General features: G+C 37.4%; 1 long non-coding RNA gene and 1 other non-coding gene across 2 annotated transcripts; one reads left to right on the top strand and one right to left on the bottom strand.

The window, feature by feature from the left end:
- Positions 1-11,868: 11,868 nt before the first annotated feature.
- LOC140179667 (uncharacterized) lies at positions 11,869-13,702 on the bottom strand. Its single transcript, XR_011873424.1, has 2 exons — positions 13,168-13,702; positions 11,869-12,148 (listed from the first exon to the last, which is right to left on the bottom strand). It is a non-coding gene; the product is annotated as an uncharacterized lncRNA (long non-coding RNA).
- Positions 13,703-23,295: 9,593 nt separating this feature from the next.
- Positions 23,296-23,403, top strand: LOC112763049 (small nucleolar RNA R71). Its single transcript, XR_003182811.1, has one exon. It is a non-coding gene; the product is annotated as a small nucleolar RNA R71 (small nucleolar RNA).
- The last annotated feature ends 674 nt before the right edge of the window (positions 23,404-24,077 follow it).

Here is a 24,077-nt window from a genome sequence, read left to right on the forward strand (position 1 = left end):
GTAATCGTTTCTGAGTCAGAGTTGAAGACTCGGGGGCAGAGGATTATTGATTCTCCTTCTCGTTCTAAAGACGCTCCGAGTTCTTCAGTAGTTCCTCCGATCTCTTCATCTCCCATGGATGCTTCTGATGGCGCTCCTCCTGACTCCGGTGGTGGTGATCCGTCTACTCTTCTTCCTAAAAAATGATCTGTGGCTATTTGGGGGTCCGGCCTGTGGGTCCCCCGTTTTTAAACTCTTTATTTATTTATTTATTTTTGGTGGTGTTGGTTGAACAATTTCTTCTGGCCTTCCCAGGCCGTAAACAAAATATTTAAAAAATACCCTTTTTGATAAGGGTTTTTAAGTTAACAAAATGGATACCCTTTTTGGATAAGGGTTTAGATTACCTTATGCGTGTATGCTTTTTGGTTTTTTGATGTCTCCTTGATCTTTTCTTGAAAACCTTTCCTTTCGGCTTGTTTGTTTTTCTGAGCTTTTTGTTTAAGGACTTTTGGGACAGCCTTTAAACTTTTTCCTAGGTTTTCCAATCTCTTTTTGTTATCTCCTATACTCGACTTTGTTTTAGCGAATTCTTATGACTTAGGTTATTTTTGCGATGCGTTTTTCTTCTACTTGGTTCTTGGCTCCGTTCTACGGGTCGGAGTATTTCCGAGCTTTTTCTACTCGGGTTCTCATTTCGACTTATGAGTCGGATTGTTCCCGAGTTTTTACGATCAACTCATATAACCTCTTTACACCGACTTGTACCTCATCGTTTTATCCTGACGACCATCTAGGTCAGTTCATGGGATTTTCACGTTTTGTCGAGCTTAAGTCGGCGCGTTTCATAGAAAGACTTAGAAAAAATAAAAAGGATTTTATAAGAGATATTGTAGATGAAAAAGATCTTTATTTATTGGGGAGGTACCTTCTTGCTACTAAGGGTTTTAATAGCCTATTTTCCCTTAGCCTCTACTATGATGCCTCGTTAAAAACCCTTCTCCAGAAAAAACCCTTTAATTTTGGGAAAAAATCATGAAGTTGGGAAAAGAGTACATCAGGGAGTAGAGTTCGCTTTTAACTGTAGTACCTTTTCATATTACAAGCATGCCACGACCTCGGTAATTCAGTGCCGTTCAGGTCGGTTACTTTATAATAACCTTTTCCTAAAACTTCATTGGCTTTGTATGGTCCCTTCCATTTTGCGGCGAGCTTTCCTTCTCCTGATTTGTTGACTCCAATGTCGTTTCTGATTAAGACCAAGTCATCCGGGGCAAATGTTCTTCGAATGACTTTTTTGTTGTACCTTGTAGCCATCCTTTGTTTCAATGCTGCTTCTCTTATCTGGGCATCTTCTCAGACTTCGGGGAGCAAGTCGAGCTCCTCTTTGTGTCCCCGTATGTTTCCGACCTCATCATGGAGAATTACCCTTGGGCTTTGCTCATTGATTTCTATTGGTATCATGGCTTCTACGCCATAAACTAGTCGAAAAGGTGTTTCTCCTGTGGCGGACTGGGGGGTTGTCCTATAAGCCCATAGCACCTGAGGGAGCTCTTCAGCCCAAGCTCCTTTTGCTTTCTACAATCTCTTTTTTAGCCCTGCCAGTATGACTTTGTTGGCTGCCTCGGCTTGCCCATTGGTTTGTGGGTGCTCCATCGAGGTGAACTGATGATTGATTTTCATACTGGCTACTAAGCTTCTGAAGGTAGCGTCGGTGAATTGGGTTCCATTATCTGTAGTAATAGAATAAGGTATCCCATATCTTGTGATGATATTTTTGTAGAGGAACCTGCGACTTCTTTGAGCAGTGATGGTGGCCAATGGTTCTGCTTCTATCCACTTTGTGAAGTAATCTATCCCCACGATCAGGTATTTGACTTGTCCTAGCGCTTGGGGAAAAGGACCTAACAAATCCATTCCCCATTTTGCAAAAGGCCATGGAGAAGTGATACTGATGAGCTCTTCTGGTGGAGCTACGTGAAAATTCGCATGCATCTGACATGGTTGACACTTTTTCACAAATTCTGTGGCATCTTTCTGCAAGGTCGGCCAGTAGAATCCAACTCGGATTACTTTCCTGGCTAGTGACCTTGCTCCGAGATGGTTTCCGCAGATCCCACTATGTACTTCCTCCAATACCTCGGCGGTTCTTGAGGTCGGTACGCATTTTAACAACGGTGTTGATATCCCCCTTCTGTAGAGGATATTTCTCACCAATGTGTAGTGTTGTGCTTCCCTTCGGATCTTTTTAGCTTCCTTTTCCTCTTTAGGGAGGACGTCGAATTTCATGTATTCGACTAGGGGGTTCATCCATCCGAGGTCTAGACCAACTACCTCAAGTACCTCTTGTTTGTCTTCTATTTTTGCTACTGAGGGTTCCTGGAGGGTTTCTTGAATCAGGCTTCTGTTGTTCCCTCCTGGTTTGGTACTTGCTAACTTGGATAGGGCATCTGCTCTGCTGTTTAAGTCCCGAGTTATGTGTTTAACCTCGGTTTCTGCAAAATGCCCGAGGTGTTCCAGAGTTTTGTCCAAGTACCTCTTCATGTTTGGGTCCTTTGCCTGATATTCTCCACTTATCTGGGAGGTCACCACCTGTGAGTCGCTGTATATCATCACCTTTGTAGCACCGACTTCTTCTGCCAACTTTAGTCCGGCGATCAAGGCTTCATATTCTGCCTGATTATTTGAAGCCGGAAATCCAAATTTTAAGGAAACCTCTATCTGGGTTCCTCTTTCATCTGCCAATATTATGCCTGCGCCGCTTCCCGTTTTATTGGAGGATCCGTCTACATAGAGTTCCCATGTAGTCGGTTTTTCCTCTTGATCCCCTGCGTATTCTGCCACGAAGTCGGCGAGGCACTGGGCTTTAATTGCTGTCCGAGTTTCATATCTCAAATCGAACTCGGAGAGCTCTATTGCCCATTGAACCATTCTCCCTGCAACATCCGTCTTTTGGAGGATTTGCTTCATGGGTTGGTTCGTACGGACTCTTATTGTGTGAGCTTGAAAGTAAGGTCGTAGCCTTCGTGAGGCTATTACTAAGGAGTAGGCAAACTTTTCTAGTTTGTGGTACCTTAGTTCAGGGCCTTGTAGAACTTTACTGATAAAGTAGACTAGATGTTGTCCGACCTCGTCTTCTTTTATCAGGGCTAACGAGACAGCCCTGTTTGCTACGGATAAGTACAGAACGAGGTCTTTCCCTGGTACTGGTCGGGTTAGGATAGGAGGTTGGCTTAAAAACTTTTTGAACTCCTGGAACGCCTCCTCACATTCAGGAGTCCATTTGAACTGGCATCCCTTTCTTAATAAGGAAAATAGTGGAAGGGATTTTAGCGCCGATCCCGCCAGAAATCTAAAGAGGGCTGCAAGTCGGCCATTGAGCTGCTGGACTTCTCTCAAACAAGTCGGACTTTTCATTTCTAGGATGGCTCTACACTTATCGGGATTGGCTTCAATCCCTCTTTGTGTTAGCATAAACCTTAGAAACTTTCCTGCCTCCACCGCGAAGGCGCACTTTGCGGGATTTAGTCTCATCCCATGCAGCCTTATGGTGTCAAAGACTTGTGAGAGGTCGGACAAGAGGTCGACTTCCTTCTTGGTTTTTACTAGCATGTTGTCGACGTATACTTCCATTAGGCTCCCCAGGTGAGGGGAAAACACTTTATTCATCAGCCTTTGATATGTGGCTCCTGCATTCTTCAATCCGAATGGCATGACCACGTAGCAAAAGTTAGCTCTGGGTGTGATGAATGATGTTTTCTCCTGGTCTGGCTCATACATCGGGATTTGATTATATCCCGAGTAGGCGTCCATGAATGATAAGTATTGGTACCCCGAGCTGGAATCCACTAGGGTATCAATACTTGGTAGGGGATAAGGGTCCTTGGGACATGCCTTATTTAGGTCGGTATAGTCGACACACATTCTCCATTTGCCATTCTGTTTTTTGACTAGCACTACATTGGCTAGCCATGTTGGGTACTTGACCTCTCTAATAAAGCCGGCTTCCAGGAGCGCATGTACTTGCTCTTCTACTATTAGGGCTCGTTCTGGGTCGAGCTTGCGTCTTCTTTGTTGTACGGGTCGGGACCCTAGATAAACCGAGAGCTTATGGGACATGAGCTCGGAGTCAATCCCAGGCATGTCAGAGGCCTTCCAGGCGAAGAGGTCGGAATTATCTCTTAGGAGTTTAGCCAACTCTTGTTTTAGAGTTTCCCCTAGGTTGGCTCCTATATAAGTGTTTTTCCCTTCCTCTTTACCGACCTGTATCTCCTCGGTTTTTCCTCCCGGTTGTGGTCGCAGCTCTTTTTTGGCTCTTGTACCGCCGAGCTCTATTGTGTGAACTTCTCTGTTCTTTCCTCTCAGATTTAGGCTTTCATTGTAGCATTTCCTTGCCAATTTTTGGTCTCCCCGTACCGTTGCTATCCCCGCTGAGGTCGGGAATTTCATGCAGAGGTGGGGAGTGGATACCACAGCTCCGAGCTGATTAAGGGTAGCTCTGCCGATTAAAGCATTATATGCTGACCCCACGTCAACGACTATGAAGTCTATACTCAGAGTCTTTGATTTTCCCCTTTTCCAAAAGTGGTGTGATGGGGCAAAAATCCTAGTGGTTTTATTGGCGTGTCCCCTAATCCGTATAGGGTGTCGGGATAGGCCCTTAACTCTTTCTCATCTAACCCTAGCTTGTCGAAAGCAGGCTTGAAGAGAATGTCTGCCGAGCTTCCTTGGTCTACTAGGGTTCTGTGGAGATGGGCATTTGCCAGGATCATAGTTATTACTACTGGATCATCGTGTCCAGGGATTATTCCTTGCCCATCTTCTTTTGTAAATGAAATGGTAGGAAGGTCGGGTGACTCCTCTCCGACCTGGTAGACTCTTTTGAGATGTCTTTTGCGAGAGGATTTGGTAAGTCCCCTTCCCGCAAACCCTCCTGAGATCATATGGATATGTCTCTCTGGAGTCTGTGGTGGTGGGTCTCTTCTATCCATATCATCTCGCTTTCTCTTTCCATGACTGTCCGACCTTTCTATGAGATATCTATCAAGCCGACCTTCTCTAGCCAGCTTTTCTATCACATTTTTAAGGTCGTAGCAGTCGTCTGTGGAGTGACCATATATTTTATGGTACTCGCAGTAATCGCTGCGGCTCCCCCCTTTTTATTTTTAATGGGTCTAGGGGGTGGCAGTCTCTCAGTATTGCAAATCTCTCTGTATACATCCACTATAGAAACTTTCAGAGGAGTATAAGAGTGATATTTTCTTGGCCTTTCGAGACCGAATTCTTCCTTTTTCTTGGTTTCCCTTTCCCTCTCTTTTGTTGAGGGAGGGGGCCCAGGTCTCCAACTCGGGTCTCTTAATTTGGCGTTTTCTTCCATGTTGATGTACTTTTCGGCTCTTTCCTGTACATCACTTAGAGAAACGGGATGTCTTTTAGATATGGACTGCGAGAAGGGACCTTCTCTAAGTCTATTGACTAATCCCATTATGACTGCCTCTGTGGGCAGGTCTTGGATCTCCAAACATGCTTTGTTGAACCTTTCCATATAGGTTCGTAAAGATTCTCCGACCTCCTGTTTTATTCCCAGGAGGCTCGGTGCATGTTTCACCTTGTCTTTCTGGATTGAGAACCTCATCAAAAACTTCCTTGAGAAGTCTTCAAAACTGGTAACCGACCTTGGGGGGAGGCTATCGAACCACTTCATCGCTGCTTTCGATAGAGTGGTCGGGAAGGCTTTGCATCGCGTAGCGTCGGAGGCATCAGCTAGGTACATTTGACTTTTGAAGTTGCTCAGGTGATGCTTTGGATCCGTGGTTCCGTCGTAGAGGTCCATATTAGGGCTTTTGAAGTTCCTCGGAACTTTAGCCCTCATTATGTCCTCACTAAAGGGATCCTCCCCTCCTAAGGGTGGCTCTTCTTGTTCGTCACGGGAGTTGCGACTTTTGAGGGAGGATTCCAACTTTAAGAGTTTTCTTTCTAACTCTTTTCGTCGTTCCATCTCCTCTTTTAGGCGCTTTTCAGTTTCCTTTTGCCGCTCTCGCTCCTGCTCTAACTGCTCCAGGCGGCTGTGGACTAATCCCATGAACTCAGTTACATGGGGTGGTCCTTCTTTTTCTGACTCGCGCTCTTCTGAGGAGTTTACCTTTGGGTTTTTTACTCCGGAGGTGCCTTCCCTGTGTTGATTATCGATTTCCTGGTGGAGGGTGAAATCCACATCGTTATTGCCTATATTCAGATTCTCTTGTTCAGAATCTGTCTCCACATGGCCTTCTTCGTGGGATCTGTCCGCCATCTATGGATGATCTCTCGGGTCCCCGGCAACGGCGCCAATGTTACGGTGGGTAACCGGAGATTGATGGGCTGGATGAAATTGGTTGGCCCAAACGTGTGAAGGAGGAGGGCTCCGAACGGATCTGCAACTCGGGAGGCTCCGTCCGACTTGTTTGTACGAGGAGATGGGGCTGGTACCTGCAAAGACACTCCGATGCCTAAGTTAGCAATGGTGTGAGCAGGTCTAGAGAGTATTGGGCTTAGAGATACCTGAGGGGTGTCAGCGTATTTATAGTGGTGAGCCAATAACCACCGTTAGAGTAGTGCCGTATCTTTTGGGTGTTAACCGTCCCATTATCTTAGGGAGGTTAAGATATGGTTTGATGAAGCGGTTAGAGAGATTTTAGGGGCAGTTACTCATTTGAATGAGTGTTTATCTGCCAGCTAATCTCGTGCCCGACTTCTTTAAGACAAATCGTGATCAGCACCGACTTCTTGATACTAGGTCGGTGCGTAGTAAGGCTCAATCCTCTGGACTAAGCCTTTCTTTTGGACCTGAACCTTTATTATTGGGCCAGGGTATGAACAGTATGATTATTCAAATAATGATACGGTGGAAGTTTTCAAGTGAAGATAAATCGCCATGAAAAATACGTCATGTAATGGACTAGTTAAATAAGCCAATAACTGGACATGCCAAAATCAAATGGACCATAGAGTGATATTGCAAAAGTAACATTTAGATATCTCATCAGAAAGGATATGGTCATAAAGAATGTGAAGATGTGTCAGTGACTGTATTTAAACAAGATTCTAAAAAGATGTGTGGTAGGGGACTGATATTAACCTTGAGTTCGTATAAAATTGATTTTATAAAATTGATTTTGATAAAAAATAAGTTTGAGTTAATGTGATTTATATTTAACAATATTTATATTAAAATTGATTATAGTAAAATAAATATTGTTTGGATTATACTACTTAAAATTATTTTTAGATAAAAAATTATTAAAAAAGACATTAATTTAAATTATTTTTTATATATACATGCAATAACAGAACCTAACAAAAATAATATAAATAAATAAATACAATAAAAAAATATAAAAGAGAGTACTATAAATTTTATAATGTTAAACAAAAAAATATTCTATAATTTTTCTAGTATTATCCGTACTCTTTAATTTAGTACTATTTTGAATTATAAATTTTTATTATTTATGGTTCTATTGTTACTTATAATTAATTATTTATTTATTTTGTCCTTTTTTATAGGATCATAGTTTATATTATACAAAATTTTGATAAAAAATGTAGTATATAATAATTACAATGACAAATTTTACAAAGTCAAAATAAAAAAATTAATATAAAATAAAGATAGAGTATATAAAAAATAGAAAAAAAATAATAAAAATTTCATAAAATAAACAACATATATCATATGAAAAAAATACAATAAAAACTAAATAAAAAATTATATAAACAAAGTCAAACAAAAATTAAAAAAAATTCATAAAAAATATACATATAAAAAATAGTATAGAAAATGATAAAAAAATTCATATAAAAATATAACACTGGAAATCGTAACACTAAAAATTAAAATATAAAAATGAGTACTAAAAATAATAAAATAAATTAAAATATTCAATTTACTAGTGATTGAAACAAATATGAAGGATTTTGATGAAAAAAAATTGGAAGGAAGAACCATGAAAAAATAGAAAGAACTACTGTGAAGCTTATAGTTATTGGTATCCTTTTTATAGAAAAAAAAATGAAGGGTAAAATTAGTAAAAAAGAAATAAATTTTCCACTTAATTTTCTAAAAATAATCAGCAACCATAAACGTGAAACACAGAAGTTACAAATTTTAGCTTTTTCTCAAACGTAAAAGTGAAACTTTCACACTTTTTTCTTCACCAACACGTTTGCCAAACACACCCTAAATGATCTTCTAACAAAACATGTTTTTTAAGTTTTTTTTAATAACGGCTAAATAGTCCTCATTTCATTTTAATTACAAATTAATTCTTCATATATTATTTAATTATAAAATATAATTTTTATTTTATAAATTATTATTTTCTCATTCATCTATCAACTTTATTAATAATCAAGAACAAAAATAATAACGAATGAGATCTTCTCTTAATCGTAATAAATATTTTGACAATCCTAATCATTAATCAATTAGAATTTTATCCTTGATATGTTATGTCCGTGAACGTCGGTGAAATTGTGTTTCTTAAATTTAATCGATTAACATACAACACAATTGATTGAATGTCTGAGTTTTTCAAAATTCAATCGATTAAAATTGTTACACAATCAATTGAATTTTACAAGGCATGTAAATTTTTTTTAATTCAATTTTCTTCTGATTTTTGTTTCTAGGTGTTTGTGGAACTGGTGTTGGCTTATGAAATTTAAGTTATTGTTGGATGCAAATATTGGTATATGAAATGGTGTTTTGGAAAAGGGCTCCTTTTTTTTATGGGGGTGGATTTTAGGTGGTGTGTTTTTAGCTGAAATTCTAGAAGATTGTAGGTGGGATTGAAAAGGGTTTGCTTGGACCTTGGTGGATTTCATTGAAATTGGATTGTTGATTTTAATCTGTAGGTTTGATGAACAACATTTATAGGATTTAAGGTGGAATGAGTTCATTGGTTTGATTCTGGTGGCTGGTTTTTTTGTGAAGCAATGGACGGGAATTTGCCACAAGGTGGTACGGTTTAAGGTGGATTTTCTTTTGGTGGTTTTGATTTTCCTTTTTCAATGCGGCTTCATCACCAATCACAGCATGTGCCATATACCATGACCCAGAATCAAAATCTTCCTTGCCATGGGTCTTCGGGGAAGTCCTCGAATTTTTCACTCACAATGGAAACCATGTGTGGTTAGACTATGTCAATGGCTGAGTTTGGTAAGGGAAATAGAAACAAAAACTCATTAAGCGATGATGAAGAGTCGAGTTTGACTGAAGATGGTGGTGAGGGTCATCATGAAACAAACAATTGATAATCAAGATAAACTATTTTAATGGTAGGATTGAATAATTAATGATAGATTATTCACTAATTTATAATCTTAATATTAAAGAAAAAATAAGATTAGAATATTTAAATTAAAATAAAAACTTAAAAATTGAAGATAGAATTTTAAAGATAAGATAGATGAATGGCGTATAACGCAGTGCACAGGTAAATCGATTGGGTAACAGAACTAATCAATTGAATTGTGAAAATTTATATAGCTTTGAAAACTTAAATCGATTGGATAACACGAACAATTGATTGAATTATGAAAATCCATATTGCTTTGATGACTTCAATCGAACACGAACAATCGATTGAATTAGAAAAAACCCACATGCCTTGCAAAATTCAATCGATTGTGTAGCAATTTCAATTGATTGAATTTTGAAAAACCCAGACATTCAATAGATTGTGTTATATGTCCAATCGATTGAATTTTCAAGAACACATTTTCACTGGCGTTCATGGATGTAACGGATCAAGGATAAAATTCTAATTAATTAGGATTGCCAAAATATTTATTACGGTTAATGAAAAATTTAATTTGTGATTGTTTTTGTTCTTGATTATTAATAAACATGATAGATGAATGATAAAATAATAATTTATAAAATAAAAATAAATTTTATAATTAAATAATATAGAGTATTAATTTATAATTAAAATTAAATAAGGACAATTTAGTAGTTATTAAAAAATTTTAAAAATATGTTTTGTTATAAGACCATTTAAGGATTTAAACGTTTTGGGACCATCAAATTCGATGCCGAGTTACATGAAAAATAGGAATATAAGAATTTTTGAAAAAATAGTGGTTCAGTGAAGTGAAACATGGGAAGAGACTTTGAATCATTCGAGAAAATAGAATAAAGATTCAAAAAGGCAAAATAATTGAAGATCCTTAGAATTGACAAACACAAGCATTGTGGAGATAAATAATAGACTTGACTTACTATACTAGATCATGGTGGATATATTCTGAATTTATCTAGAAGAAACAAAAGTTTTCTATTAGAAGATATCTAATTGATGATAATTGTAAAATGGTGATTTTATTATGTGAGTTTATATGTATAGGATCGATGTTAATGATAATGGTGGATAGGTTGAAAATTATAGTTCAGAGTGCGTGTTAGAAGAAGTACTAGCAGGTGGTGCCCTTGATTTTTAAAACAATAGAATAATACTTCCTAGATTGGCAATCAGGATCATCCAAAGCTCAATGGAAGCTTAACTTTAAGAGAAATAAATTCAACCATTTTATTCTATAAATTAGACTACTTCGATTTTCATTTAAAGGTGGAGAGATATTACAAAATCAAAAAATATTCTAAATGTGTTAGAAGTGAATAACAGCATTTTTTATATGTGGTAAATAGTAATAAAATTTTAATTCAGAATAATTTTGATGGTAATGCTAAAGGAATTATTATATAGTTAGTGTTTGGTATTTTAGTTTGTATGATAAGGTAGGTAAAAATAAAAATCTAATAGCAAATGTGTGTTATGTATATTTTGTTGTTATTTTTATTTCTGCTATTCGTACTGAAACTCCTTCTCCTTTTATTAGGGTCGAGATCTTACTGTAACAACTATTAAAAAAAGAATAAGAGAATGAATTTAATGAAAATGATTTGAAAATGAGTGAAAGAGAAAGAATATATTATGTGTAGTTAATGATGGTAATTAGTGGGAATTAGTAATTATAATTCAAAAATTCTAGGTATCCAAATTTTTTGAGTAACCAAGTTTAACCATGTTATTTAAAATAAAAATTTATTTGCGCACCGCTTCTCTTTCCTTTAACGATCATCGCTACTGTTACCACCGTCGTCATTGTCACTATCACCACTGCTCTTCTTCTTCTTGATGTTGTTGTTTAATTTTTTTTCTCTTTTTTCCTCCTCATCCTCTTTTATTATCATTATCATCATTCTCATCGTGTTCATCTTCTTCTCTTATAAATATTTAGAAAATTAGAGCACAGAAATTTTGATGCACAACATATAAATTTTGGTGCACAGCACACAAATTTTACTATACAACACAAAATTTTTTAACATTGACACTCAACCAATGAAATATGCACAACACATAAATTTTTATAAACAACACAAAAATCTTGTTGCATAGCATAAATTTTTTATGTGCAGCATAAAATTTTTTGTAGGACTACATACCCAAAACAGTGACTCACCCAACTAATAAAATATATTAGCAAAAAAAATTTGTGCTATGTGCAAAAATATGTGTGCTATGCGTAAAAATTTGTATTCTATATCGATAAGTTTGTGTTATGTACAAAATTTTGTGTGTTATGCTTTGAAAATTTGTGTGCTACAAAAAGTACAAAAAAAAGAATAGTAACATATGCATGCATTTTTTTCGCTGGACTTTGAACCAATTTAGTTGAACTTGGTTACTGATACGTCACCCTTATCCTCGGTCACGCAAAAAGCTCGGCACATGAGCCGATGATGTCGTCAGACCGATATACTCGGCACGATAGCAGACAATAACGGTCTCACTCATTTGAAAATAGGAAACGTGCTCAACCTAATCACATGAAAACAGAATATCCCAACCAACCTACAAACTAGGACTTATCCACATGAAAACAGTAAAACAATCCCTATAAAGCCGAACTAATACTCTCGGCTAAAACCAGGTTCCACTACCAGTTTTCATATTCACTTATTCACTCTCACTTAATTATTCTTTCTCTCTCGAGATTATCACTAACTTGAGCGTCGGAGTATCTTTTGCAGGTATTCCCACCGCGATGTTTGATCTTGGCCGACGTAAAGCTATTCCTCTCAGTCGACGACTTACTCGGAAGCGCTTAAACTCGGCCTACCCTGTGTTCAGACGAATCAGTTACATAAAGACTTATACACGTAGTATCACTCATTATAATTAGTGAAAAAAATGAATACAATTGTAATGATTTATATAGACATTATAGATAGAAAACAAACTTGGATAGTAATGTAAGGCAAGGATTGATACCTATATAATAATGCTTATGTGGTAAAATTATGTCAAGTTGTCAACTTCTCATTATATGACAATATTAATATTAGCTTTATACAGACATAAATAAAGACTAAATGTCCAATTTGATCTTTAAAATTTAAATCGCATATCAATTAAATTTTCGAATTTTATAAATGACCAACTACATATTTTAATTTGAGAAACGTGAATCCACGTTCATCCCTAAGTGAAGTGAACTGTCGTCTTAACAGGCTCATGTATATTTTAAGTGTCAGCTTGGCATTCCAGCTGTACGCTATAATGTTGTCAAATTGGTCCCCAAATTTATTTTCTAATACCCATATTAGTCCATTTTGAACTATAACACCTTAACTCTCTTTTGTCCCTAATTTTCATCATCTCTTCTGTTATGTTATTTGTCTTTTCCTCTCCCATTTATCTTTTGTTTACCAATTGCATGAGAAACCTCCTTAATCTTCTTTATCTTCTAGGAGTCCTTTTTCTTCTCTTCAGCAACTTCTTTGGCATCACCTTCTTCTTCTTTGATTCATCGTTTTCATCATCACTGATTTCTTTTTCAATAATCTTTTCAGATAATTAAAATACCAAATGAATTTTGAGTGCTTCTTTACAAGATCCTTAATCCTCCTCTTTATCAAGTACTCCAGTTGTTAAAAATAAAAATAATATCAATCACTCAGCTATTATCTCATGTTGTAAGCTCAAATTAAATCAACTTTCAATTAAAAAAATTCCTGAAACATTATAAAAGTTTTCTCTAAACTCTAAAAACTAAGCATTAACAGTTATTCAAATTGATGTACATACCTCACTGTGCTTCTAAATAAATTCGTACACAAATAAATATGTTGTTCTTTACCTGATCCTCCATACGGAAAAAGGTATTTGGTTCCTCTTTTGAGTTGCTTCCCACTGGTATCACTAGTCACAGTGAATGATCCACCAGCTTACGATTACCAAATATACTGCTCATCATCATTATGCTTGGTTGTCACAATCACCTTCTCAGTAACTAAGTGCACAGAATAAAACCCAACACCGAACTACTCAATCATACCGACGTCACCACCGGCTTGTAGCATCTCCATAAATCCCTTCGTCTCAAACCTCGCAAATGATCCCAAATTATTCACCAGATCTACATGCACAAAAAAATAGATAATTCATAAGGAGAAGATTTCTTTGAGTTTTTTTTGTGGGAACCATTATTAATGGTGATGGATATTCAAAAGATGAATTGGGAAAGAGAAGATGAATTAGGAAAGAGAATACGGAGAACAAAAGAAAAGAGATGATGAAAACTAGGATGAATGAGGGTTTTGGTTTTATAATTTAAGATGGATTAATTTGGGTATTATAAAACAAATTAAGAGATTAATTTGAGCCAGATTTAACCTTTGTCTATATTTGTATATAGCTGGAATGCCAAGTTGACATTTAATAATATACATCATCACCATTAAAATGACAATTTCCTGAGTGATGAACGTGAATTCACGTTTCGAAGACTAAATTGGACATTACTCTATAAATAAATGTTGTGATTTGATTCAAATAATATTATATGATAGGAAAAGTATATGGAACTAAGAGGTGATCAGCCAAAAATTAAATAACTTAATTATTTATAATTATTTTAATTAATTTTATTTATTTATATATTAAAATATTTGTTATTAATTAGTTTTAATGCCAAATTCAAGTGTGAAGAGATACGTTGAGGTATTCTTGGCTAGAATCACGGTAAAATCTCTACGGAACCCACTTCTTCTCCACAGCTGCTGTAAATCATTTAAAAAATATATAAAAGAACATCTATTTAATATGAAAAAGAAACATTCTAATACTTAGTAGAAAAAATATCCTAATGCCTAGCATAAGTACCATCTACGTAGAAGTTTTAGATTTATCTAAAAATATTTGGCTGATTCTTGGCTTATAGAGAGTTGATTTCCTAGCATTATTGTATATGAAATATCTTAGGGTTAAAAATCTATGCATGAAATGAAATTGAACCACAACTGGTAGCCATCATTATCATATATAATTATTAAGCGTTTTTACCAATTCTTTAATACATGATATTATATACGAGCAATCATAAAATTATTTGTATAACTATCAGAAATAGATAAATTTTGGCATTGTTATATTTCAGTATATTTTTAAAATTATTCTCATCCTAAATAATACCTATTTGTAATCGTCAAATAAGTACTTACACATAAATAAATTTCGAAAAATATTTAAGAATTATCAGAATTTATTATTTTTAGTAATCAATTTAATTTTTTTAATTTAGTAATTCAACAACATACTTTAGTATACATTTTTAAATATTAATAACTAACTACTAGCTTAAACAATAAATTTTATTAGCCATCTAGTATTTTTTATTAATTATTCATATAGCATTTGTTTGTTTTAATCGTGCAATTATACTTTTATCTTTTATATCTAATTGCACAAAAAAATCAAATACTAAACAATAAAAAATAATAATATTTTGAACAAGAACTTCTTATGATGACAAATGCTTGAATGAAATTTGGAAGAATATAGTGAATATTGCAAATAAAAGTGATATACGGAGAGAAATAAGCAAGATTGAATAGGAAATGTGTGTTGAAAATGGTTGAACGATAAGATTTTGGGAGGATTTGTGAATTAGGGACAAAACTCTAAAGAAGAAGGGGAGCAAACATGAAGGGGAGCAAGATCTATGACGGTGGTGTGTGATAGGGTCAACCTAGGTGTGGAACCTCTAATTGTAGAAAAAAAATTGAGAGAAAAAACACACATTATAGAATTACAAAGTATCTTAGATAGTGTATTTCTTTGTGTAGGTTACAAGGACAGCTTGGCATGGACATTTGGATCAGATGGAAAGTACACTACAAAATTATTTACTGACGTTGCAGTGGAAAAAAACATATGGTGAATCTACAATGAAACATGTGTTTGACAATATTTGACAAGGAGTAGTGCCACCAAGAGTAGTAATATTCACATGATTTATGATCTTAGGAGTCTTAGATACAAAAATAAAAAAATGTCCTCTTAAAGAGATGTATCATAAATTAAGGTGATAAAATGTGTGTGTTGTATGTAACACCTTACCATACTTAGGGCCAGTTTGGCTAAACTTCTTAAATAAGTTCTTTTAAAAAAGGAGTTTAAAATATAAGGACTTTTATTAATAATAATTTTTAAATAAGTTATTTTGTGTATGGAAAGTTATTATAGAAGTCCTTGTTTTAAAATAGCTTTTGAAAATAGGAGAAGTCACATTTTTTAACTTCTTCAAAAGCTCTTAAATAACTTTTTGAAAAGTTAAAAGTTTATCTAAAAAATTGTACCAAACACTATTATTGTAACTTTTTATAAGTTAAAAGTTGAAAAAAAAAATAGCTTTTTGGTGTTTCCCAATCGGACCCTTAGTATTATGCTTAAGTCATAAGATTGAAATAGTAAGGTATTACGGCCTCTAAGAATAATAATAATAATAATAATAATAATAATAATAATAATAATAATAATAATAATAATAATAATAATAATAATAATAATAATAAAGAAAAAGATATTTAATTAGGAGTCTTGAAAAACGGGTAAAACAAAATCGCAAAATAAAAAGGCGTAACGCTCAGGAAAGGATTACTTGCGTGCTAAAAAACCTAATAGGAACATGACAAAGATAAGCAAAAGAATAAAGGACAACCAAGGAAGCAGCATAACTAGCCCCTGACTCAGCCTGCGAAGCTAAGGCTGGCCGGAGATATATATATATATATATATATATATATATATATATATATATATACATCTAAACATACATAAGTGTTCTCAAAATATCCCAAAATACACTATATTATCAAAATAACTCATATCTCTTCCTCAACCTCTAAGAGGAGCAGCATACATAAGTTACTTGAAGAGTAAGCTAAACGTATATATACATATATACAGCCAAAAGTCAAAATACACCCAAGGACTACTTCGCTTTCCAGGATCCAGACGCCTAGCGAGGAGCCTCTCGACCTACATTTGAAAAACAACAATATAATATAGAATGAGAACCGGAGGTTCTCAGCATGGTAAAAGTGCCACACGTATAATAAATAAGGTCCTGAGAATGCCATAAGTAATCCTAGAACTCCGTTATACAATTATCCAACTTAATTACTAGTTAGAAGCTATAAACAGGGGTAGGTATTCTAAATCTACCTAACTTACTCAATTTCAATCCTAATCTAACACCAACCCATTTCTCCATTTCTTCCATCCCTCCATCATCCACAATGCAACAGAAACAAGCGACCAAACAAGGTCACGCACAAGTAATGAGCAGATAGTACAAATAGCAAGTATAACAGATAACAGGTGATATATATCAATTAGGCAAACCCAGGAAATGCATAGCAATCAAAACAAACAAATGCATATGATGCATGCCTATCCTATGGCTGATGGGGCCATCTGTTGGTTATCCAGCCAACCCGACAAGTCTGAAAACCTTAGACTGTCCCCCGTTGCGCATCCCCAAAAGTCTATGCATAGAGTTCACATTCAATCATCATATAAATCACTCAATGGGGGTTATCCATACCCGGGAATTTATACGTGCCCGGTCACTGGTAGCGCGAAATTGTGATCAATACTTTTCACAACTCAAATAATCCCCGGTAATGAATCCAAAAACTTGGTGTTCAATACCATGGCATAAACACAACTTCGCACAACTAACCAGCAAGTGTACTGGGTCGTCCAAGTAATAAACCTTACGCGAGTAAGGGTCGATCCCACAAAGATTGTTGGTATGAAGCAAGCTATGGTCACCTTGTAAATCTCAGTCAGGCAAACTCAAATGGGTATGGTGATAAACGCATAAAACATAAAGATAAAGATAGAGATACTTATGTAATTCATTGGTAGGAACTTCAGATAAGCGTATGAAGATGCCTTCCCTTCCGTCTCTCTGCTTTCCCACTGTCTTCATCCAATCCTTCTTACTCCTTTCCATGGCAAGCTTAAGCAAGGGTTTCACCGTTGTCAGTGGCTACCTCCCATCCTCTCAGTGGAAATGTTCAACGCACCCTGTCACGGCACGGCTATCCATCTGTCGGTTCTCAATCAGGCCGGAATAGAATCCAGTGATTCTTTTGCGTCTGTCACTAACGCCCCGCCCTCAGGAGTTTGAAGCACGTCACAGTCATTCAGTCATTGAATCCTACTCAGAATACCACAGACAAGGTTAGACCTTCCGGATTCTCTTGAATGCCGCCATAAGTTCTAGCCTATACCACGAAGACTCTGATCTCACGGAATGGCTGGCTCGTTTGTCAGGCGAGCACTCGGTTGTCAGGCGATCAACCATGCATCGTGTATCAGGAATCCAAGAGATATTCACCCAATCGAAGGTAGAACGGAGGTGGTTGTCAGTCACACGTTCATAGGTGAGAATGATGATGAGTGTCACGGATCATCACATTCATCAAGTTGAAGAACAAGTGATATCTTAGAACAAGAACAAGCGGAATTGAATAGAAGAACAATAGTAATTGCATTAATACTCGAGGTACAGCAGAGCTCCACACCTTAATCTATGGTGTGTAGAAACTCCACCGTTGAAAATACATAAGAACAAGGTCTAGGCATGGCCGAATGGCCAGCCTCCCAATGATCTAAGAACTAGATGTCCAAAGATGATCTAGAGATCTAAAGTGATCAAAAGATTATAATACAATAGTAAAAGGTCCTACTTATAGAAAACTAGTAGCCTAGGGTGTACAGAGATGAGTAAAAGACATAAAAATCCACTTCCGGACCCACTTGGTGTGTGCTTGGGCTGAGCAATGAAGCATTTTCGTGTAGAGACTCTTCTTGGAGTTAAACGCCAGCTTTTATGCCAGTTTGGGCGTTTAACTCCCATTTTGGTGCCAGTTCCGGCGTTTAACGCTGGAATTCCTGAGGGTGACTTTGAACGCCGGTTTGGGCCATCAAATCTTGGGCAAAGTATGGACTATCATATATTGCTGGAAAGCCCAGGATGTCTACTTTCCAACGCCGTTGAGAGCGCGCCAATTGGGCTTCTTTAGCTCCAGAAAATCCACTTCGAGTGCAGGGAGGTCAGAATCCAACAGCATCTGCAGTCCTTTTTTGGTCTCTGAATCAGATTTTTGCTCAGGTCCCTCAATTTCAGCCAGAAAATACCTGAAATCACAGAAAAACACACAAACTCATAGTAAAGTCCAAAAAAGTGAATTTTAACTAAAAACTAATAAAAATATACTAAAAACTAACTAGATCATACTAAAAACATACTAAAAACAATGCCAAAAAGCGTATAAATTATCCGCTCATCACAACACCAAACTTAAATTGTTGCTTGTCCTCAAGCAACTGAAAATCAAATAAGATAAAAAGAATAGAATATGCAATGAATTCCAAAAACATCTATGAAGATCAGTATTAATTAGATGAGCGGGGCTTTTAGCTTTTTGCCTCTGAACAGTTTTGGCATCTCACTCTATCCTTTGAAATTCAGAATAATTGGCTTCTCTAGGAACTCAGAATCCAGATAGTGTTATTGATTCTCCTAGTTAAGTATGATGATTCTTGAACATAGCTATTTATTGAGTCTTGGCCGTGGCCCAAAGCACTCTGTTTTCCAGTATTACCACCGGATACATACATGCCACAGACACATAATTGGGTGAACCTTTTCAGATTGTGACTCAGCTTTGCTAGAGTCCCTAATTAGAGGTATCCAGGGTTCTTAAGCACACTCTTTTTGCCTTGGATCACAACTTTATTTTCCTTTTTCTCTTTTCTTTTTTCGTTTTCTTTTCTCCCCTTTTTTTTCGAAATTTTCTTCTTCTCTTTTTTTTTTCATTGCTTTTTCTTGCTTCAAGAATCATTTTTATGATTTTTCAGATCCTCAGTAACATGTCTCCTTTTTCATCATTCTTTCAAGAGCCAACATTCATGAACCACAAATTCAAAAGACATATGCACTGTTTAAGCATACATTCAGAAAACAAAAGTATTGCCACCACATCAAAATAATTAAACTGTTATAAAATTTAAAATTCATGCAATTCTTCTCTTTTTTCAATTAAGAACAATTTTTTATTTTTATTTAAGAAAGGTGATGGATTCATAGGACATTCATAACTTTAAGGCATAGACACTAAGACACTAATGATCACAAGAAACAAACATAGACAAACATAAGCACTAAAATTCGAAAAACAGAAAATAAAGAACAAGGAGATTAAAGAACGGGTCCACCTTAGTGATGGCGACTCTTTCTTCCTCTTGAAGGTCCTATGGAGTGCTTGAGCTCCTCAATGTCTCTTCCTTGTCTTTGTTGCTCCTCTCTCATGATTCTTTGATCTTCTCTAATTTCATGGAGGATGATGGAGTGTTCTTGATGCTCCACCCTTAGTTGTCCCATGTTGGAACTCAATTCTCCTAGGGAGGTGTTTAGTTGCTCCCAATAGTTTTGTGGAGGAAAGTGCATCCCTTGAGGAATCTCAGGGATCTCATGATGAGTGGAGTCTCTTGTGTGCTCCATCCTCTTCTTAGTGATGGGCTTGTCCTCATCAATGGGGATGTCTCCCTCTATGTCAACTCCAACTGAATAACAGAGGTGACAAATGAGATGAGGGAAGGCTAACCTTGCCAAGGTAGAGGACTTGTCCGCCACCTTATATAGAGTTCTTGAGCTATAACCTCATGAACTTCTATTTCTTCTCCAATCATGATGCTATGAATCATGATAGCCCGGTCTATAGTAACTTCGGACCGGTTGCTAGTGGGAATGATTGAGCGTTGAATAAACTCCAACCATCCTTTAGCCACGGGCTTGAGGTCATGCCTTCTCAATTGAACCGGCTTCCCTCTTGAATCTCTCTTCCATTGGGCGCCCTCTTCACATATGACTGTGAGGACTTGGTCCAACCTTTGATCAAAGTTGACCCTTCTAGTGTAAGGATGTTCATCTCCTTGCATCATGGGCAAATTGAATGCCAACCTTACACTTTCTGGACTAAAATCCAAGTATTTCCCCCGAACCATAGTAAGATAATTCTTTGGATCCGGGTTCACACTTTGATCATGGTTCTTGGTGATCCATGCATTGGCATAGAACTCTTGAACCATTAAGATTCCGACTTGTTGAATGGGGTTGGTAAGAACTTCCCAACCTCTTCTTCGGATCTCATGTCGGATCTCCGGATATTCACTCTTTTTGAGTGAAAAAGGGACCTCGGGGATCACCTTCTTCAAGGCCACAACTTCATAGAAGTGGTCTTGATGCACCCTTGAGATGAATCTCTCCATCTCCCATGACTTGGAGGTGGAAGCTTTTGCCTTCCCTTTCCTCTTTCTAGAGGTTTCTCCGGCCTTGGATGCCATAAATGGTTATGGAAAAACAAAAAGCAATGCTTTTACCACACCAAACTTAAAAGGTTTGCTCGTCCTCGAGCAAAAGAGCAAAGAAGAGAGTAGAAGAAGAAGAAATGAGGAAGAAGGGAATGGCTTTGTGTTCGGCCAAAAAGGGGGAGAAGTGGGGTTTAGGTTGTGTGAAAATGAAGGAGTGAAGATGGGTTTATATAGGAGAGGGGAAGGGTGATTTTCGGCCAAGTGAGGGTGGGTTTGGGTGGGGAAGTGGTTTGAATTTGAATGGTGGGGTAGGTGGGGTTTTATGAAGGATGGATGTGAGTGGTGAAGAGAAAGATGGGATTTGATAGGTGAAGGGTGTTTGGGGAAGAGGTGTTGAGGTGATTGGTGAGTGGGGGAAGAAAAGAGAGAGTGGTGGGATAGGTGGGGATCCTGTGGGGTCCACAAATCTGAGGTGTCAAGAAAAAGTCATCCCTGCACCAAATGGCAAGCAAAATTGCGTTTTTAGCCATTTCTGGCGTTAAACGCCGGGCTGGTGCCCATTTCTGGCGTTTAATGCCAGGAGCTTGCCCTTTTCTGGCGTTTAACGCCAGTCTGGTGCCCCTTTCTGGCGTTAAACGCCCAGAATGGTGCCAGACTGGGCGTTAAACGCCCAACAGCTAACCTTACTGGCGTTTAAACGCCAGTAGGTGCGTCCTCCAGGGTGTGCTATTTTTCTTCCTGTTTTTCATTCTGTTTTTGTTTTTTTCATTGATTTTGTGACTTCTCATGACCATCAACCTACAAAAAACATAAAATAACAAAAGAAAATAGTTAATTATAAAACATTGGGTTGCCTCCCAACAAGCGCTTCTTTAATGTCATTAGCTTGACAGAGGATTCTCATGGAGCCTCAGAAATGCTCAGAGCTATGTTGGAACCTCCCAACACCAAACTTAGAGTTTGAATGTGGGGGTTCAACACCAAACTTAGAGTTTGGTTGTGGCCTCCCAACACCAAACTTAGAATTTGACTGTGGGGGCTCTGTTTGGCTCTGTTTTGAGAGAAGCTCTTTATGCTTCCTCTCCATGATGATAGAGGGATATCCTTGGGCCTTAAACACCAAGGATTCTTCATTCACTTGAATGATCAACTCTCCTCTATCAACATCAATCACAGCCTTTGCTGTGGCTAGGAAGGGTCTGCCAAGGATGATGGATTCATCCATGCACTTCCCAGTCTCTAGGACTATGAAATCAGTAGGGATGTAATGGTCTTCAACTTTTACCAAAACATCCTCTACAAGTCCATGGGCTTGTTTTCTTGAGTTGTCTGCCATCTCTAGTGAGATTTTTGCAGCTTGCACCTCAAAGATCCCTAGCTTCTCCATTACAGAGAGAGGCATGAGGTTTACACTTGACCCTAAGTCACACAAGGCCTTCTTGAAGGTCATGGTACCTATGGTACAAGGTATTGAAAACTTCCCAGGATCCTGTCTCTTTTGAGGCAGTTTCTGCCTAGACAAGTCATCCAGTTCTTTGGTGAGCAAAGGGGGTTCATCCTCCCAAGTCTCATTTCCAAATAACTTGTCATTCAGCTTCATGATTGCTCCAAGGTATTTGGCAACTTGCTCTTCAGTGACATATTCATCCTCTTCAGAGGAAGAATACTCATCAGAGCTCATGAATGGCAGAAGTAAGTCCAATGGAATCTCTATGGTCTCATTTTGAGCCTCAGATTCCCATGGTTCCTCATTGGGGAACTCATTGGAGGCCAGTGGACGTCCATTGAGGTCTTCCTCAGTGGCGTTCACTGCCTCTTCTTCCTCCCAAAATTCGGCCATGTTGATGGCCTTGCACTCTCCTTTTGGATTTTCTTCTGTATTGCTTGGGAGAGTACTAGGAGGGAGTTCAGTAATTTTCTTGCTCAGCTGACCCACTTGTGCCTCCAAATTTCTAATGGAGGATCTTGTTTCAGTCATGAGACTTTGAGTGGTTTTGATCAGATCAGAGACCATGGTTGCTAAGTCAGAGTTATTCTGCTTAGAACTCTCTGTCTGTTGCTGAGAAGATGATGGAAAAGGCTTGCTATTGCTAAACCTGTTTCTTCCACCATTATTATTGTTGAAACCTTGTTGAGGTCTCTGTTGATCCTTCCATGAAAAATTTGGATGATTTCTCCATGAAGGATTATAGGTGTTTTCATAGGGTTCTCCCAGGTAATTCACCTCTTCCATTGAAGGGTTCTCAGGATCATAAGCTTCTTCCTCAGATGAAGCTTCCTTAGTACTGCTTGGTGCATTTTGCATTCCAGACAGACTTTGAGAAATCATATTGACTTGTTGAGTCAATATTTTATTCTGAGCCAATATGGCATTCAGAGTGTCAATCTCAAGAACTCCTTTCTTCTGACTAGTCCCATTGTTCACAGGATTCCTTTAAGAAGTGTACATGAATTGGTTATTTGCAACCATTTCAATCAGCTCTTGAGCTTCTGTAGGCGTCTTCTTCAGATGAAGAGATCCTCCAGCAGAGCTATCCAAAGACATTTTGGATAGTTCAGACAGACCATCATAGAAAATACCTATGATGCTCCATTTAGAAAGCATATCAGATGGACACTTTCTGATTAATTGTTTGTATCTTTCCCAAGCTTCATAGAGGGATTCTCCTTCCTTCTGTCTGAAGGTTTGGACTTCCACTCTAAGCTTACTCAATTTTTGAGGTGGAAAGAACTTTGCCAAGAAGGCATTGACTAGCTTTTCCCAAGAGTCCAGGCTTTCTTTAGGTTGAGAGTCCAACCATGTCCTAGCTCTGTCTCTTACAGCAAAAGGGAATAGCATAAGTCTGTAGACCTCAGGGTCAACCCCATTAGTCTTGACAGTGTCACAGATTTGCAAGAATTCAGCCAAAAACTGATGAGGATCTTCCAATGGAAGTCCATGGAACTTGCAATTCTGTTGCATTAAAGAAACTAATTGAGGCTTAAGCTCAAAGTTGTTTGCTCCAATGGCAGGGATAGAGATGCTTCTCCCATAGAAGTCGGGAGTAGGTGCAGTAAAGTCACCCAGCACCTTCCTTGCATTGTTGGCATTGTTGTTGTTTTCGGCTGCCATGAGTTCTTCTTCTTTGAAGAATTCGGTCAGGTCCTTCACAGAGAGTTGTGCCTTAGCTTCTCTTAGCTTTCGCTTCAAGGTCCTTTCAGGTTCGGGATCAGCCTCAACAAGAATGCTTTTGTCTCTGCTCCTGCTCATAAGAAAGAGAAGAGAACAAGGAAATATGGAATCCTCTATGTCACAGTATAGAGATTCCTTGAGGTGTCAGAAGAAAAGAAAATGGAAAGCAGAAGTAGAAAATTCGAACTTATCAAGAAAGATGGAGTTCG

This window comes from Arachis hypogaea, chromosome 2 (genome assembly GCF_003086295.3).
Source record: "Arachis hypogaea cultivar Tifrunner chromosome 2, arahy.Tifrunner.gnm2.J5K5, whole genome shotgun sequence".
NCBI classification, from domain to species: Eukaryota; Viridiplantae; Streptophyta; class Magnoliopsida; order Fabales; family Fabaceae; genus Arachis; species Arachis hypogaea.